At 43.4% G+C, this 19,256-nt stretch overlaps 1 protein-coding gene across 3 annotated transcripts in view; it reads left to right on the top strand.

The window, feature by feature from the left end:
- The first annotated feature begins 350 nt into the window (after positions 1 to 350).
- FAM20B (FAM20B glycosaminoglycan xylosylkinase) overlaps positions 351 to 19,256 on the top strand; it is a 53,586-nt gene continuing 34,680 nt past the window's right edge. Inside the window, exon 1 of one of the 3 annotated variants that reach the window (XM_034941443.3) lies at positions 351 to 5,144. The gene's annotated coding sequence lies outside the window, so the exon portion shown is untranslated. Of the gene's footprint in view, positions 5,145 to 5,301; positions 5,507 to 19,256 lie in introns of those variants that run through there. The other 2 variants (XM_034941439.4, XM_034941447.3) reach the window with 2 other exon arrangements.

The raw sequence follows: 19,256 nt of genomic DNA, 5'->3' as shown, positions 1-19,256 counted from the left end.
ACATGATTCAACCTATTAACATGGCCCTGGCTTAGTCGCTAGTAGGACAATGGTTCTCAGTCTTGGTTGCAAATTAGAATAAACTGGAGGTTTTAAAAAATACCCTTGCTAGGACCTCACCACAAGACTATTAAATTCAAATTTTTGCAGATGGGGGCAGGCATAGAGCTATTTAAAAAGCTCCTCTGGGCTGGGCACAATGGCTCAAGCCTGTAATCCCAGCACTTTGGGAGGCCAAGGCAGGAGGATCGCTTGAAGGCAGGAGTTTGAGGACAGCCTGGCCAATGTGGCAAAACCCCATCTCTACTAAAAATACAAAAATTAGCCAGGCACGGTGGCGCACGCCTGTAGTCCCAGCTACTCGGGAGGCTGAGGCAGGAGAATCGCTTGAACTCAGGAGGCAGAGTTTGCAGTGAGCTGAGATTGTACCTCTGCACTCCAGCCTGGGCAACAGAGGGAGACTTTGTCTCAAAAAGAAAAAAAAAGCTCCTCTACAGCCAGACTGATAATTGTCCTCTAGCACATCCCTTGGCCAGCCATGAGAAAGGCTCAAAGAGCCTTCTGCTGAACTCCTTACCACATTATCCATGGATGGTAGAAGCTTCCTGGCTTTCCAAGCAGGGTCTCAAAGAGAAGTCTGAGGAACCCAGAACTTCCATGTGACTGCAATTACTTCATGCATTGAATTGAGTCAATAAAAAACAGCTTCCATCACAACAAAAAAAAATGTGTATTAAATACCAATATGCCTGTGGTACCATCCTAGGCATATTACAAAAGTATTACCTCGTGGGAATTAGCAATCTGGAATTTGCAATTCTGTCTCCACCCAATCCCTTGAAGAGCCATATGTGGCATTAGATAAATTCACAACAAACTGGAAAATGTCAAAGATGTGGCCCTGGACATTTACTGAAGCGTATATGCCACAACAAAGTGTTCATTTTGGGGTAGTTAAACAAATTTCTATAGCCATACATGACAGTTAAGTGATACACAGCTTTGAGAGCCATAACTCCTCTGCATTTCTTACTAACTCTAGAAATCTAACATATCCATTAATGTATTTTTCTTTTTGCTTTTACTGTGCAGATTTAAAGAACAAAATAAATAGGTAAATATATTTTCAGAATAAAAAAGAAAACATCCCGTATTACTTTTGGGGGTGATGAAAATGTTCTAAAATTAGATTATGTTAATGGTTGCTCAACTCTGTAAATATACTAAAAGGCACTGAGTATATTTTAAGCAAGTGAGTTTTGTGGTATGTATATCTCAATAAAGCTTTTCTTAAAAATAATATTGCTAGAGTGAAAAAATAACCAAAAGATTCCCACCACTTTCAGAATCCACAGCCCGAATGTCTCAGCAGAGAAGCTGGGTGTGCCTGTGTATGTATGTGGCTTATGATGCTGTCCCTGGGACATGAGTTGTTTGCTCAGATGGCATTGACAGGGGTGCCACGTGATGGGGTAAGTGGGCAGTCCGTTGCTATAAGCAAGAGGTGGGCTGGGAGTAGCTCTGCAGAGCTGGTGGCGAAATGAAAGAAAGGAGTTTTCCCCATTGGGAAAGAAATGCAGAAGCAGCTGCCCACAGACAGCCCAATGCAGAGAACAAACCTGCCTGGGAAGCAGCTGAGGCAGGGCACATGCTCCTGGAAGGAAACAGAGAGATATGTGTGCTCCTTTACTCACTAGCCTTTCCCGTCACCCTCTCCCCAGGCTCCTGGCACCTTGGAACAGCGTGAGCCTTCCTAGGGCTCCTCTCAACTTGCTTGATGTAGAATTAATTTAATTAGTTTCAGAGGGATCCATCATGGTGGCTGTATTACCTAGGTTAAAAGAAACTCTGTCTGTGTGTGTGTGTGTGCGCGCGCGTGCATGCATATGTATTTTGCCTTCGTGTATGCAAAAGCACCTTGAGACAATATCCTCCTTCTAACTTGGGATTGCTGGACTGTTATTGGAGTCCTAGGGCTTGACAAATTGGCAGAGACTTGGAAATTCTGAAACAGTTTAAGGAAAATGCTTACAATGATGAAGGAACCAAGAAATAAGTCTCTGGGGCTCAATTCCCTGCTCTGTAGTACATGTTCTCAAACCTTCCTTTCAAGCATTGCATGGCTATCATGGGCCATGTGCAGTGTTAGTGCTACAGAAGACGCAGATGTCAATACAACCCGGGGAATGGGGTCAGACAGATCCCCAAAGACTTCAATACACCCCACCGCAAGACAGTTACAAATAAAGTGCTGGGTCTCAGAAGCCAAGGAAAGCATGTGCAGTTGTTGGGAAGGCTATGAAAGGCTTCATGAACAAGCAGCACTGAAAGCTGTATAACATTTTTACAGGTGGGAGTGAGGTGGATTTCCTGGAGGAAGAATCAATGTGATCACAACCATGAGGGCAGGGAAAGGACAGCAAGTGAACCCCTTAGGTTGGAGGATATGGAATTAGCAGAAAATGGTCCTGAAAAGGTGACTATGGCAGTAAATGCCAAGCACAGGTGTCCCTATTGAATTCCGCAGGCCAAGGACAAGCCTCTGGTGGGTTCCACACTGGGGCTAATTCCAAGATTGGGGTTCCACATTGGGGCTAATATCCATCCTTCTGCTAAGGATGCCTACCACCCTTGGCTGGAGGGGGACAGCCAAATTCCTGCTCTGGTTTTAACTCAGTGAGCTTCAACACATCAATGTGGAGAAGGTACTTCGTATGAGGCACTCTTCAAGTGGGAATAAAGATGAAATAGTGCATGTCTTTAAAAATCCTTGCAGTTTGGGAACAAGGAAGAAAGGCAAAGAGGAGATTAGACAACGACATGTAGAACCATACATCGTATGAGTGGTAAAAGGAGCATCACAAGAGTCTTGACAAAGTGCTCAGACCTCCTTAATTGGGGTTCCTGCCAGCTTCTCAAGAATGGGAACCAGGCTTTCTTCATCTCTGCATGGTCTGGTAGCTCAGTGCCTAGCACTTGGTAGACATTCATTAAATGAATGAATGTATGCATCAGTGAATGAATGAATAAACAAACAAATGAACAATTCTCCTGTCACGCAGGATCTGCTGAAGATGGCGGCTGTAACTTCACAGAGCACTGCCTAACTTTGGTTCACATTGTTCCTCTCTTCTCCTACCTGTATTTTGCTCACCTCAATACCAGCCCACACTGTTTTCCTGGACTGTGATTCTTTCAGTGATCACAGAGTCTGTGCTGCATAATTTAAGTGTCCCTATTCCTTGCAGCTGCTTCCTGTGTGCTAGTCATGTAAACGCCCTTCTTAAATGATTGCATCCCTCACAATACTTAGAATATATTGACTGTTGATTGGTTGGAAAATAATCCCGTACAGGCGGAGGGGGCAGAAACTGACATCATGGAGTGTCAGGCACGGTGCTGGTGCTATGCATACACTCAAGAAGGGCCTGGGTAATGCAACATGGAGAAGGGAAAACTGGGGGGCAGAACAATTTTGTCGTCTGAAAGCCTTTCACAGAGAGGCGCTGAACCCATGGCTCTCCTTCTCTGAGGACAGAAAAGGAGGAAGTGTGTCTGTCCTGCAGTATGTGGGATGGATAGATGGATGCGAAATTAAGCACTGAAGTGGGTTGCTTGGAGAGGCAATGACTGCCCCCTGCCCCCACCTGAAAATCCTTAAAGACAGAAGGGATCATCCGCCCAGGAAGCTGAGGCTGCAGGATAAGCTGGCCTTTTCCTGAACAGTGACAGTTGGAACGTTCACCCTCACTGTCCTTGTCAGAGTTACAGGCAAGAAAGGAGAATCCTTTTGGATAAAGTGTCTTAAAGGAACTGTTGATTTACCCTTTCGCTTTATGATCTCCTGATGTAGTGAGCAAGGTTCAGGGAGATTAGCTAACTGCAGGCAGACTGATCTTCCTGTGCAGAGAAATAAGGTAGATTCTCGTTATCTTCCAGCTCATTTTCCCAAGAATTATGTATTCTCCGGCCAGAAAACGACCTCCAAACCTCCAAACCTTTTCAACTACACGCAGCAAAAAGCTAATACAATGCCTTCTGCATTTGACTGTACGTCCCCTGCAGTGATTAATGCTGCCTCCCTAACTACATTGTCCGCAGCAAGTGTCAAGCCCAATTATCTCTCTAGGATCTCCTGATAGTAAATGCTCAGCAAATATACAGACGAATAACACCTAATCATACACAATAATCTTAGAGTACTTTCCCCACACATTTCCTAACTTAATCCTTACAACAACCCTGTGAAATTATTAACTCCCATTTTCCAGTTAAGGAAACTGATGCTCAGCAAAGTTAACTGGCACATCCAGTATCATACAGCCAGTAAGAAAGAATTCTGTTCAGTACGCCTTACTGATTAAATGAACTATGTGGCCTGAAGAAAAAGTGTCAGCTCAGTCTTTCCCCATCACGCATCTTATTCCATGGAGTAACCTGCATTATATTTCAGGGTCAGGCACACTAAGTTTGCGCTTTAGTATATGGTGAATAAATGGATGGACACAGTGGCGGCTCTGTATAAGTCAGCTGAAAGCAAACAAAGGGAAGGCAGAATCTTTCATTCCCACGATTTATCCGCGCCCACTGGGTGCACTACGGTGGGGCATTGGCGACCCAGGAGCGACTGACCTGCCCTCATGGGGCTTACGGTCCTTAGCAAAAAACAGATGTAAAACAACTAATATTACAGTAAATGAATCATAATTTTGTGAGATGCTCCTGAAAGTATGTAGCAGGACGCTCCGCTCTGGTCCGAATGAAGAGCCATTTGCACTCAGTGTGGGAAGGCTAGCCTTTTTCTGGGCAAAAGAGGCGGGGGATACATTTAGATAGGAAGAAGTTCCGAGCAGAAGTCAAGGCAAATTAAAAAGGCAACAGGAGGAGGGAAAATGCTTCTCACAAACAGAACTTGACCTAGGGGACCGCAACTCTCCAGTCCTGCTGCCTGGCTGCCTACCTACCTAAGAAAAGCAGGAAAGAAAAAGAGAAGACGGGGTGGGGGATGGAGGACAAATACAGAAAAAGAAAAAAGAGCGAAGGAAGTGAGAAGTGAGAGGCCAGTTTATGTAAGCGGGCAGGGCGGCGCGGCCGGGAAGAGAAGAGACCGGCGCCGGCGCCGAGGGAGTTAAGCGGCCGCGCCGGTATGGAAGAGGTTAAGGGGGGCAGTGCGGAGCGGGTCCGGTAGGGGCCGCCTACTGGACGGGGGCGGGGCCGCGCCGAGCGAGCGCTGGGATTGGCCGCCGGGCAGGCGTTACGCTAGGACGGTACCAACAGCCGGGGGCCGCGGAGGCGGGGGGTGGGTGTGGGACTGCCGCTCTGCGCGGCGAGAGGTGGCCTGGGAATGGCCGGGCCGGGGGTGGGCCCGAGCCGCTGTTGCGGCGGCGGCGGCTGGGGGCGGTGAGCGCGGCGTGGGGCTGCCCCTCCCCGGAGGCGGCGGGGGCGGCCGGGGCCGCGCCGCACCGCACCGCGCGGGCGGCCATGGAGCGAGCCTAGGGCCCGACAGGTGAGTGGCGCGGGGGCGGGGAAGGGCGCGCGACCCCCGCCCCCGGCGCGGCGGGCGGGAAAATGCGGACCGGCACGCGGGCGGGGCGCGGTGCGTGGCGCGCGCCGGGCTGGGGCCGCCTGGGGGCGGGGCGCCTCCCTGAGGGGCCGGGCACCGGGTGCCCTGAGCCGTCCCCGAGTGGCCGCGGGCGGGTCCCGGGCGAGGGCCCTAAGCTTCCTGGGAGACCCGCTCGGGCCGCGTGTCCCTGCGTGCGGTCGCGGCTGAAGGGACGCGGCCTCGGCCGCCACCTCCCTGGCCCACCTGAGGCGCGGGCCCACCTGGGGCCGCCTCAGGCTGCCAGGGGTCCTTCTAGTGACCGTCTCTCGTCCCCTTGCGCGGTCCCCAGAGGCAATTGGCCCCGGTGCCTCTCTTGTGTTCCCCGGAGCGCCCGTTGCGGCAGCCCAGGGAGCGCGCCCTCGCGGGGTCTTTGCTGGGCCCGCCTCGTGGCCGGGAAGCGCGAGTGACCTGCAGGCCGGAGGCGGAAGGCGGGGCAACCGTGCCCGGGGCCCGCGGTCTCCTGGGGTCCTGCGCCGGGCGCTCGCAGAAGGGCACAACTTAAGGAATGCTGTGTTAGCCCTCAGTGGGCTGCGCTTGAGATTTCATTTCCGGGTGTGACGGCCGCGCGATTAAGAGCGGACCGATACGTTTCCCTTAATGATGAATGTGAATAGTTGTCGAGCTGCGTCCTTGATTGTGGGTTCTGATAAGAGATTCATTCTAATCTGACTTCTGTTAACCTGCCAGTCTCCGGATAAGAAGAGAAGGGGTAGAAGGATGGATTGGAGGGAAAGTAGGGGTAACAGGGCTTGGTTAGTCTTAATGGAATTATTAGTCCTTTTAAAGACCATACCATCATTGGGATGGATATGGAGTTTCTAATTTGGGAAAATGAGAGTTGCTTGCTATTGCGACTTGGGTCTAGTGCCAGATATCAGCATCTTCCCCACCCAGCCAGCTTCTCTCTGGAGGTTTGATTTCTCACTTGGAAGGGAAGTAGGAATGTGGGGTTTTTTTTAGCCTTTAGCCTTTAAACTGTAGGACTCTATAAATCTATAATCTGGTACAAATTACGATTGCCATGTATTAGCCACGCCTATGTTTTTTGCGTTGTAAATTCTTGCAAAAATTTCACTGGCGTTGATTTCTAAAAATCTGGTTAGAGATCTCAATGTTCTTATGGATTACAAACATTCTTTGAGTTTATGCAGGATCTTTGAGCTAAGCTTAGAGCACTTCCTCAAATATGATTCGTTATCACGACTGTCTGAGAAAATGAGGTACAAATGGTAAAGATGCTAAATTATTTGCCCAGACTCATAGCCAATCTCAGGGAGATTTAAAATCAGTGTTTTCTATTAATAACTTTTCTAAAGTTTGCAAAGATGTTGGACTTTGGCCTCTCGAACCGTACAATGGAATCAGTCAGCAGGAGTCCCTTTCCCATTTGAAATTACTTATCAAAGGAGAATACAAAGGCACACACAAGTATAATAATTCAGACTCTCAGCCTCACTCATGATAAAGTGCAGTGATAAATATGGATACAGGTAAAAGATGATCAAGACATCTTGGAGTTCACAGCATTTCTTTTCTGGCTGGTGAAAATGTGACATTGGTATGCTCTATTCGTTTCTCTAGAACTGGTAGGATAGTAGCTATGTTTTGGTGAATGAATGGAAACTAGAAAACACATACCCTGCTTTTCTTTTTGGTTCTTAAGATTAGAGAAAAAAACACATCACTGTTTCTATCATCTTTATTTTTATAATCTTTTATATCATGGAAGTATTTTATGTTAAATTGATAATTCCTTGACTTTTAGTTCATTCTCTTTATTTCCATCTGTAGATTCCAGCCCTTTCACACAGCCTTAAAGTTTCTGCTTCTTATCTGTTCTGAATTTTAAATTCCTAAATGAAACTTTCTGTTCCTTCAGTTTTAGGGCAGACTTCAGCTTCCCACACTTTGTGTGTCTATCATTTCATTGGTGTAAAACCCTAAAATCATTTCATTAGTGTAAAACCCTAAAGCCAGATACTTCAGCTGTTGAATTGATAACTTTTTAAAATAGCTAACCACAGAGGTTGTCTTTTGGTGATTGCCACAATCTCATAACAGAAGCAGGAGGGCGTTCTTTGTATTCTGTAAGAATACATAAAAAGACAGTTGGTCGGGCGCGGTGGCTTACGCCTGTAATCCCAGCACTTTGGGAGGCCGAGGCAGGCGGATCACGAGGTCAAGAGATTGAGACCATCCTGGCCAACATGGTGAAACCCCGTCTCTACTAAAAATACAAAAATTAGCTGTGCATGGTGGTGCACACCTGTAGTCCCAGCTACTCAGGAGGCTGAGGCAGGAGAATCGCTTGAACCCAGGAGGCAGAGGTTGCAGTGAGCTGAGATTGCACCACTGCACTCCAGACTGCTGACAGTGAGACTCCGTCTCAAAAAACAAACAAACAAACAACAACAACAACAGAAGGAGACTGTCTTCTGAATCTGACTCTTAGTCCTTCTGGGACTAAGTGCCAGGTGGTTTTGTGGATTGGGATGGGGAGCACAGTTACAATGAGGCCCTACAGTTTGTTGTAATTGTTACAGTAATCTGTGTATCTGTGTATTTTTCTCTCTGCACCTGACAGTGCCTGTATGTAGAAGGTGCACAATAAATATTCATCAGTTGAATGAATAAATGGAAAACAGTATGAGGGAAGGGGAAATATTCTAATGTATATACTAAATTATTTAGTTCCTCTTTTTGTCAAAAGAAAAAAAAAGCCTAGAAAATGTGTTTCGGATTACTGTTCAAAATATTCTGTAGAGGTGTGTTATTTGCTTCTGTGATTATATGGTGTTCTAAACCACCTGGAACCTGGCAGTAGCCTGTGCAGGTTCCAGTCAAGTGCAGCTTCACAACCTTGCTCCTGCAGTCTGTTCTGACTAGGCTAATTGGGCAGTTGGATTGATAGCCAGTGTTTTTGCATTAATAGAAGAACTTAGAGCTCTTGGCAATGGCCATGTCAATAGCATTGACCTGACTGCCCTTGTCCCTTATTTTGACGGTGGAAGAGGGGAGTTATCCCTTTTTAAGAGTACTTCTCCAGCAGTTCCTTCTTCTACACCTACATGTATCTTCCTGTTTTCCTTCAGCTGTCTCTGTAACCCCAAGTACTAATGAATTCTTTAACATAGGCCTGGGCTGCAGAACAGAAGCTTACTTTGCTATTGAAACCAGCTTCTGACTAACTTACAATGTCAGCATGACTGCTCGAGCTGCCTAGAAGAGAAAATAATGCAAATATCTCACTTCTGATTTGGTCTTTCTTACCAAAAACAAAAGAAGAAATGCCTAGCTTGGGATGTAAAGAATCTACATGACAGATGGGTGCATCTGTCATCCCAGTGTGAGATAAGAGAAAAATGTAAGCTGATGCAGAAGAGACCTTGAGCTTTGGTATGTGTTTAAGGTCTGTACTTTCTGGCAAGATAACCCCTTTAGAGAAGAGGGTGCTAACTTGGGCACGTTATAAAGGCAGGTCAAGGAATATGAAATTATGAATGTGTAAAGAGGACAGAACCAAGTACAGAGGGAGGCAGTGAAGTCTATCATTCCATGCTCTCAAATGTTAACTTTCTGCTTTATATACATAGCAATGCCTCATTTACCTAATGTTGGGGAGTAAGGTATTATATGTGAAAATTTTATTTTAGCTATACCTTTTGTGGAAAAATTTTTACAATATATGCTTTGGTTATTATTACTAGCATACTGGCAGTAGTTGAGTGAGGCTATGAGATGATCGAAAAATGTAGGTTGTTGTCCACTGTGCTTTTTGAATTATTGAATCTACTTGAGTCGATTCAGTAGTCAGTCTTTGTCTTCTTTCAGTGGTGGAAAGCTGCTCTTTTGCCGCTGTTAGTATCCTTGCTGCCCTCTTTTAAATTTGCAGCTTCTTATCTGTGGAGTAGGAGCTTCCTGACATTGAATGTAAAACAGCTAAATAGGCTTAGTTATGTTCTACCTGCTCTTCTCCAAGTTTTAGGGTATGAACTTTGTAACCACTATTTTTGTTGCCCAGGGACCTTTTTGTTTGTTTGTTTCTTGTCGGTGTTGATAGTGAACGTGTGCTCTGTATAGGTGCATTTATGTTCCTGTAGTTTTCTGTAAAAAAAAAAAAAAACAAAAAACAAAATAATATGGAAGTACTTACTCGTGTGGGTTCTTGTTTCAGAAAGCATTGCCAATAATACTTGAAGATCTGATTTCAGCCCTGTCTTGTATCATCCTTGGGCAGTGTGTTAGACAACCTCCTTTCTTCCTTTTAGCATTTCCAAATTGTCTTTACTCTTAATCCCAGCTGATACTAGGAACCAGGTTGGCAATAGCAGTGGCCTTGAAAGGTGGAAGCAGGATATACAGAAGGTGGCAACTTTAAATTGAGTGTATATAATTGGTATACATATTCGATATTTCTGCATCTTTTATATACTGTATACTTGAATTCATTGTAGGACTTATTTCCCCCTGTCTCTGAAAGAGGCAGTCTTTAAACCAGAGAGTTGCCAGTTTAGAGGAAATTCTTATAACCCTAAAGGTCTTTCTCCTTTGCCCTTCTCTCCTTTTATTCCACAAACACTTATCAGATGCCTCTTACAGGCCCTGCACAGTGCTAAGTTACTTGGAAGTACAAAGCGTGAGTAAAATCTATCCCATCCTCAAAAAACACAATATATTAGAAGAGACAGATGTGCCAAAAAAAAAAAAAAAAAAGTGTGTGTGTGTGTGTGTGTGTGTGTGAGTTCATAGTATAACAGAGGGATCATGCCTGGAGCCACCTAGCCATAATTTCAGCACAGATCTGTTTGAGGTTCTCCTGCTTCTGAAAGTGATCTCCTGTGTGGGCTGTCAGCTTGACGTACCATAGAACATAAGGCTAAAAATGCGAGGTCTATTGTTGTATAAAGTTTATGTGGTTTTCCAAGAACTGTAGTGAATTGAACACTAAAGATGGAAAGCATATGAAAAGCTGAAGGAAAATGTTATAATATTTGTAATGCTGTATTTCAACACTATACAGGAATTACCTTCTATAATCTAGCCTTAAATGGTGGTTCTGTACTGACAGTTGTGCTGTGAAATACCTGGAACTTGGGAAGTTTCATTATACCTGGTTTATTTAAAGGAAAATGCAGATTGTTACTCATTTCCACGTAGTGTCAAGATTACTGCGTGTGTTGGTTTTTTAGAACAGAACTCGCTAGCAGTATGAGCTAAAGTTTTTTTCTTTTTCGTTTTTTAAGGAAGAGGGTTGCCCTAAATCAAGGTTTAAATTGGACAGGTTGCAGGGATTGATTTTTTTTCAGTTCACTTATTGAAATTATTCAGTTATTGCCTATTTCATTTTTACTTTCACATCCAGCAAGAAAGACTACCTTAATGCTTCATTAATGCCTGGTGATGGTTTTAGTTGCCTTCCTTCAGAGGGAACTTGTTAGAGAATTTCATATAAGTGATTCTGAGTTTACAGATGTAAATAAATGTTTAAATGGAAGTGAAAACAGTAAGGAAAACCTGACACTTGGACCAATTTGGATTATGTAAGAATTAGATTTTCTACACCTGTACTCTTAAGTTACTCTTAAGGCTTATCTTAAGGGCTTTAGCACATGAAAAGCTGTCATCTTTAAAACACAGAACTAATTTTCCAAACTGAAAACAGTTGTGAAAGGCATTCTATTTTAGCCTTTTTTTGTGAAGTGGGATAAGTTCATGCTTCCCATCTGTTTCAGTTACATTGAGTGTGGTAGAATTGAACTTTGTAGAGAAGGGAAACAGGTTGGCCAAATTAGTGACAGCCTCCCAGTCTTCTGCTTTGCATGACACTCACTCTGAAGATATCTATTTGCCTAGTCTTATCTACCTCTCAAATTTAGGCAAGCATTTGGCTCAGAAATACAAGACTACTAATTACTACTAAACTCTTAGTAATGCAATGTGTGGATTTGGCCCCTCACTATGTAACTGAGAAGACAACATTATGGTATATTGATTCCAATGAGGGTTTTCTTTGTCATTTTTCTCCTCTCTGGAGGTCATCTGGGTTTTTGATATGGTGATAATGACTAACAAGTGATTACTGTGGGTCATCCAGGCACTAATCTTAGCACAATACATGTAGAGGTCTCATTCTTTTTTTTTTTTTTTCTGAGACAGGATCTTGCTCTGTCGCCCAGGCTGGAATGCAGTGGCATGATCTTGATTCACTGCAGCCTCAGCCTCCCGAGTAGCTGGCTCATTCATTTTTAACAACCCTGTGAGTTAGGTAATAGTATTCTTGTTTCATTTTTTTATATGCAGAAACTGAGACCCAGAGAGGTCAGAAGTTAAATATCTTTCCCAAGACCCACATTAGGTGGTAAAGGAAGCATCCAGGCCTAAGCATTCTGAATCCAGAGGACAGGCTTTTAACCCCTCTGCTACAGAAAGCTTATATTTAAAATAAGAAGGTGAATTAAGAAGCTATTTCTTAAGTGGAGAATTAGCACAGAAAAGAAGAAAAAATATCTATAGATACTGATTAATGCTATTACTTGGTATTAGTTTTTATTTTTAGTTGAAGACCCTCATGTGAAGATGAAAGGAAGAATAGCATGCTGTTGTGGCAGGCAGCAAAGCAGGAGTGGGCTGGTTTTCCCAGGGTACTCAGCATTTACTGAGATAATAAACATGTAATGCTGTTTAATATTGGAGGTTTTGACTTTCTGGACATCTTGACTGTCACACAATACTAAAAGACTTCTGAATGCTCTTAATTTTACTTACCACTGCCACTAACCATCAGTAGAGACATTTATTTCTAGGGAACGGGGTGTAAACTCATAACAGTTAATAATAATATGCACAGTGCCCTACTGTCACTGCTAGTGAAAAATCAAAAGGGCAGTATACCAGACAGCCCATGGTAAAAGCGTGTGTGTGTCTAACTTTTTTTGCACTAAAAGATGTGATTTTTGCTATTTATGTTTTGGCTGAAGTACAAAAGTTAGGCTTTATAAACCGGACATGTGTCAGTGTGTGAATGTGTGAGGTTAGCCTTGATTGCTCTGCATAAGTCTTAAGTAGGGCTCTGAAGTATGCAAGTGGATTTTAGTAAATGATCCAGTTGAGAATCTATTTCTTCTTGTGGTACCTTTAAGAGACTTTGTTAATTATGTATCTTTCTAAATATATACAATGAAAACAGAAAAATATAAATGACATATAACTTTTATAATGAGTGTATTGCTCCTAGAAGCCATTAATAATAATTTACAAATATGACCTAACAATTTATCAAACCAATTTTTATTTGCACTTAATGGTTAATTTAGTGATTACTCCCTCCCTGAGATAATTGTTTTTAGTCACATAATTTATTTCCCTATGTCTTCTCCCCTGGTATTTTTACTATCCCCAAAAGGAGTTGATAGGAGCAGAACAGATGTGAGAATGTTGGGTTTTACAAACTACCTCAAAATAATAGTGGGTTAAGACAATGATTTGTTATTTCTTTCTTTCTTTTTCTTTTTCTTTTTCTTTTTTTCTTTTGAGATAGTCTTGCTCTGTCACCAGGCTGGAGTGTAGTGGTGTGATGTCGGCTCACTGCAACCTCCGCCTCCTGGGTTCAAGCGATTCTCCTGCCTCAGCCTCTCAAGTAGCTGGGACTACAGGCATGTGCCACCATGCCCAGCTAATTTTTTGTATTTTAGTAGAGATGGGGTTTCACCATGTTGGCCAGGCTGGTCTCAAACTCCCTACCTTGGGTGATCCGCCCATCTCGCCTCCCAAAGTGCTGGGATTACAGGTGTGAGCCACTGCGCCCAGCCTGTTATTTCTTATAATTATATAGGTCATCTGGTCTCACGTGTTCCTGCTCAAATGGTATAGGCTGGGGTCACAACAGTGACTACATTCTGCCAGACCACAACTGGGACTGGAATGTCCTTGAAAGTGTCATCTTCATGTCTGGCACTTCACCTGGGGTGACCAGGATAGCCAAGGGTTGGCTGGACCTCTCTCCATATAGATCACTTGGCATTTGGTAGTCTTAGCTTGAGCTTCTTTACATGGTAGCTAGATCCCGTGAAAGTGGAAGCTGCCAGGTCTCTTAAGACCAGGGCCCAGAACTGGCACACAGTCATTTCCACAACATTCTATTGTCAAAACAAGTTACAAAGCCAGCCCAGATTTACGGGGAGGAAAAACAGACTCCACCTCTTTCTCTCTCTCTCTCTCTTTTTTTTTTTTTTGATAATGGAGACAGGGTCTCGCTGTGTTACCCAGGCTGGTCTCGAATTCCTGGGCTCAGGCAGTCCTTCTGCCTCAGCCTCCCAAAGTGTTAGGATTACAGGTGTAAACCAGCGTGTTTGGCCCTGACTCCACCTCTTGATAGGATAAATTGTTAGCGTCTGTCTTTGCAGACAGTCTACAAAAAACTCAAATTCAAGTCTTACCTCCTATACTCACCAAACCTTCAGAGTTTTAGTCAAACCAATAATTACCAAAGAATTTTGTGAAAGGATCCTTGTAGTTCCTACTCAGGATCAAGGGCAAAGAGATTGTGTGCATAAATATAATTCTATACCAGTTAAGAAATCCTACCCCTTTGCCTCAGATCTCTTTTGTTGTTAGTCCTCTGCATGAAGCATTCTTACTAAGCATTTCCTTTGTGGTGCTTTGCATTTACAAGGCATGTTACATTCTACTTAAGTCATAAGAACCTGATTTGACCATTAAATTAGAAACACAAAAAGTGAAACTTATGTTTACTTTTACCATAACTTTCACTTTTAGTTGCTATGAGCAGAGGTTGGTATTTATTTCTTCTCTATGACCTCAGAGGTAGTATTGTGAGCTTGTCACTTAATCAGAGGGTGATTCAAGGGGACACTTCTAATAAGGCTTGGAATCTCATTGGTGGCTTGTAGGACTCTCTAGTAAGGTAGTAAGCGTTAAGGCCAGGTGTTCTCATGTTCCTTGGCAGCCACATACATTGAGATTTATCACATGATCTGTAGACCCCCACACCAACATGCTTTTCTGTAAGTGTTCCTCCACCATCAGCCAGATTTTTTTTTAAGTACAATTTCCATTTTATTTTTCTCCAGAGAATGGTCTGTCTTCAGTCTTTAAGGACTCAGCTCTTTACACGGGCTTTGGTGGGGGTCGTGGGGCAGCACCCACAGGTCTAAATCGGGGTAGGGGTGTTTGGTCCTCGTGGGCTTCATGAGATTGATTCCTGACTACTTTGCTGTGAATTGCACAATTCACACAGTAATGTAGCTTCACAAACAGCTTGGGAAGCACATAGGCATTGAAGACGCTGCTTCAGAAATGTCCCTGACTGCTGTGGCCTCCACTATATTTCGAATGATGAATTTCTTAATGGCCTTGTCCTTGGGCACGCATCAGGCACAGTTCATGCAGCGAATGGCTGCACGTGACTGTGGCCCTTTTTGACATGACTTTTGTTCCTTCTTTTCTTTGTCATCTTGGAGGCATGGACCGGAGAGGAGATTCTTGAAAGAAGACTTTACATTAAGACCTCACTTTTTTTCTGTGGCATCTATATCTCTTCTCCCAAAACAACTTCATAGTCTTACGTTTGCCCTTATACAATATTTATCAGATGAGTAGGATGAGTGTGTTTGTGTGTGTGTGTGTGTAGAATGAAAGTGAATTAGCCGGCTGGGCGTGGTGGCTCACACCTGTAATCCCAGCACATTGGGGGGCTGAGGTGGGCGGATCACTTGAGGTCAGGAGTTCGAGACCAGCCTGCCCAACGTGGCGAAACCCCGTCTCTACTAAAAATACAAAAATTAGCCGGGTGTGATGGCAGACACCTGTAATCCCAGCTACTTGGGAGGCTGAGGCAGGACAATCGCTTGAACCCAGGAGTTGGAGGTTGCAGTGAGCCGAGATAGCACCACTGCACTCCAGCCTGGGTGACAGAGCGAGACTCTGTCTCAAAATAAAAAAAGAAAGTAAGTAAATTAGCCTCCGTAGCAAGCCCCATATAGCTGATGGAGCTCAGGTTGAAACCAGGGTTCAGTGGGAAAATTCCTTGTAAAGGTCTACTTTCCAGAACTCCAGGCTGGGAGTTTATGCCAGCTTTTCATGTGAAAACTATTTACAGATATGCCATTTGTACTGCCTTTTTTATATTTAACACTTTTAAAGTTATGTTATTACCTTGAGTTTGTTCTTTGAGGTAGTTTCTGTTCTGCATAACAGAAAAATTAAAATAAATGACTGTAATATAACCGGACATTGTTGCACTGTTTGAAGCACAGGAGGAGCTGAGGGTGTGAAATAGAGCAGGCACATTCTTCTGAGAATGTTAGTGAGGTTTTTCGTGAATAGTTTGAATATACCCAGTGAATTTGCGTTTATTTCCTTAGTGTCTGAAATGGGGAATCTTTGGAAAAGTCCAGTTTGCACAATATAGTATACTCCTTGTCCCAAATAAAAAAGGAAGATTATATGGCATGGAAACCCTGTCTCTGGTACTTTCTCCTCTCTCACATATAAAGGAGTGAAGGGGATCATTCTAAGGAGCCAAGATTCTGAAAGGAGAATTAAGAACCGTATACAATAAGGTATTATACAAGGCCGAATGTAGTTAAGTACTGGCCGAAAGGAGGGAGAAGTTACTTTAAGAGTGTGAGGAGGGACGAAAAATTGCCTTAGAGATGGCCTTGGAGATGAGCCTTAAAAGGAGGCTCAGACTTTATCAGGAGGAGATTGGAAGAAATGGTACGAGAAAGAGGAATTTTGAGGGACTACAGTGTAAGGAATGACAGAAGCAAAGAGCACCTACACATCCAGAGGAGGACCATGGCATGTTCAGTTGATCCATTGTGGCTAAAGCTGAGAAGAGGAACAATGGGAGTGATGTCTAACTTGGAAGCTATTTAGGATACAGCTTTAATGCCTTGCCAAGGAATCTAGAATCAAAGGTGGTTGAGTGATTTGAAAAATGATTTTGGCTGCATTATCTAGGCTGGATTGGAGAACCTGGAGGCTCAGGCATCAGTTCTTTCTGAGGTCCAAAAGAAGGTGATGAGCACTGAAGTTGGTGGCTGTGGAAATGAAAGACGGCTGTAAAGAACAATGACAAATTGCACTCTTACTCATTCCACCAGGATGTGGTGACTATAATCACAAACATGAAAACTTGTTTAGTCTCTTTTTTTTTTAACCTGCCCTCACTTAGAATCTGCAGAAGGAAATAGTGAAATAATAGAACCCTTCAGTTCCCTTAATATGAATTTATTTCTTGTTTGCTTGCTTGCTTTCTGTATGTCTGTCTTTTTTTTTTTTTTTTTTTGTGAGACGGAGCCTCACTCTGTCGCTCAGGCTGGAGTGCAATGGCACGATCTCAGCTCACTGCAACCTCTCCCTCCCAGGTTCAAGCTATTGTCTCCTGCCTCAGCCTCCTGAGTAGCTGGGATTACAGGTGCCCACCACCACGCCCAGCTAATTTTTGTATGTTTCATAGAGATGGGGTTTGGCCGTGTTGTCCAGGCTGGTCTTGAACTCCTGACCTCAGGTGATCTGTCCGCCTCGGCCTCCCAAAGTGTTGGGATTACAGGCGTGAGGCACTGTCCCCAGCCAGTTCCCTTAATGTAAATTTCTAACCTAGCTGAGTGAGTGAATTGTTTATGGCCCTGAATTGATGAATGTGTTCGTCTGAGGCTGCTTCAAAAGGAGAAGTTTTGAAGTAAGTTTCAAAACTTAAAAGGACACAAACTTGGATTGTGGGATTGGACCGTTTTTCTTATCTGAATTTTGGAACTGTTAGAACTTCTTATTGCATTGATGATAAAAACAAAACAAAAAACCACAGCTCTAACCTTTGTGCAAAATGTTTGAATGTGATATATTTATATAGCACGAGGGGGAGGATTTTATTCATTCTAAATGGATGAGCAATACGATTAAAAGTTTATGGGTTGGTCGGGACAGTGGCTCATGCCTGTAATCCCAGCACTTTGGGAGGCTGAGTCTGGCAGATCACCTGAGGTCAGGAGTTCAAGACCAGCCTGACCAACATGGAGAAACCCTGTCTCTACTAAAAATGCAAAATTAGCTGGGCCTGGTGGCGCATGCCTATAATCCCAGCTACTTGGGAGGCTGAGGCAGGAGAATCGCTTGAACCCAGGAAGCAGAGGTTGTGGTGAGCCGAGATTGCTCCATGGCATTCCAGCCTGGGCAACAAAAGCGAAACTCCATCTCAAAAAAAAAAAAAAAAAACAAAGTTTATGGGTTAACCAGACTTTAGTCCTGAAGGATGTTCGGTAGAAAGTAAAAGCCTATTAAGCTGACCCCTTTGTGCCAGAATTGTATCGCATTTGTAGCTAGTGGCATCTGGAGATGCTGAGGAAGTGATTGTCAATACAACTAGATTTCCATATTGCCTTTTATCTCTGCAGCCCGAGAAGTGTGCTGTTGAACAAGCACTTGAAAATGTTGTGTGGTTTAGGTTGCATTAGAACTAGCAAATATCTCTGAAATCTTCTCTGCTAGCACTGCTGTTATCAGTAATCACAGGGAACTGTTTTACTGAGTTCCACACCAAACTTCATACCATCACAATTACATTTTAGATGCACTTGAATTGCCTTTGTTTCAGCTAATAGTGTTGTGTACCCTGGGAGATGATGATGAAACAAAACAGGTGGCAGGGAATAATTAGAATTTGAAATTAACTCTCACTTTCTGCTTCCTTCATGAACAGAAAAGGAGTGGTTAATCACTGAGAATAAACTTCATTCAGCTGGCCCACTGCAAAGTGTTGCCCTCAGAATACATTGCTCTGATAAGCTGCTTTTGATTGTTTCCAGTTGTTATTAAGGGAGCAGTATCACGTTTAAGTGGGAGTGTCTTAGCCTGAATCATTTGCTCTATTTTTTTGTATTGGTTTTATTTTTTGGAATAATGGTTTGAGTTGTTAAATGAATTGGAGAGTGAAGCAACATCCTGTTATCTTCTTGTCATCTTTGTCTTACCTCAGTGCTGTGCTGTCTGCAAGCATAGAGCAGAGCAAGCCTGTGCATGTTTTTAAATGGCCTTATGGAGTAGAAAGCAACCTCTCAGGATGCAAATGAGACGGAATTGTATGTTCTTGACACCCTTGCAAAAATCTTGTATTTGGAGTCTTTTAACTTAAGAATTGCCCAGAATGTGGTCAGCCCCATGCTAGAAGGAGCAGTTCTTTATGTCTGTGACATGAATATCCTTGTTATATGCTTGACCATTCCGGATGTAGTAGTGCTGCCATAGTACCAGGCTTTATTAGTTTTCTGGTTATATTCTGCTAATAGCTAGATGGTATGGGAATATTTTTTTCCCTTTACTTAATGTACCCAGTTTTGATTATCCATGGTTTGCAGGTATTTTAATTTTGAAAAATAATTGGCGAAGGACTAAGTAGAAATATGTGTCTGGGGTTGTATTTAAATACATGAGCAGCAGATATGACACGTCCAGGATCGCTGAATACTTGGACTCAGAGACAGCTATTACTCTCTTCTGCACCCTCTGGCATTTTTAGGAATTGTTGTCTTACCAGAATGAGAATTGGAAAGTTACCAAATAGTGGTGGTTTGGGATATGCAAAAGTCCTTTATGGATTTTGAAAGTTAAAAAAATGAAAGTTAAACAATTATGT

The sequence above is a fragment of the Pan paniscus genome, chromosome 1, assembly GCF_029289425.2.
Source record: "Pan paniscus chromosome 1, NHGRI_mPanPan1-v2.0_pri, whole genome shotgun sequence".
NCBI classification, from domain to species: domain Eukaryota; kingdom Metazoa; phylum Chordata; class Mammalia; order Primates; family Hominidae; genus Pan; species Pan paniscus.
This window is presented reverse-complemented; position numbering and strand designations above follow the sequence as displayed.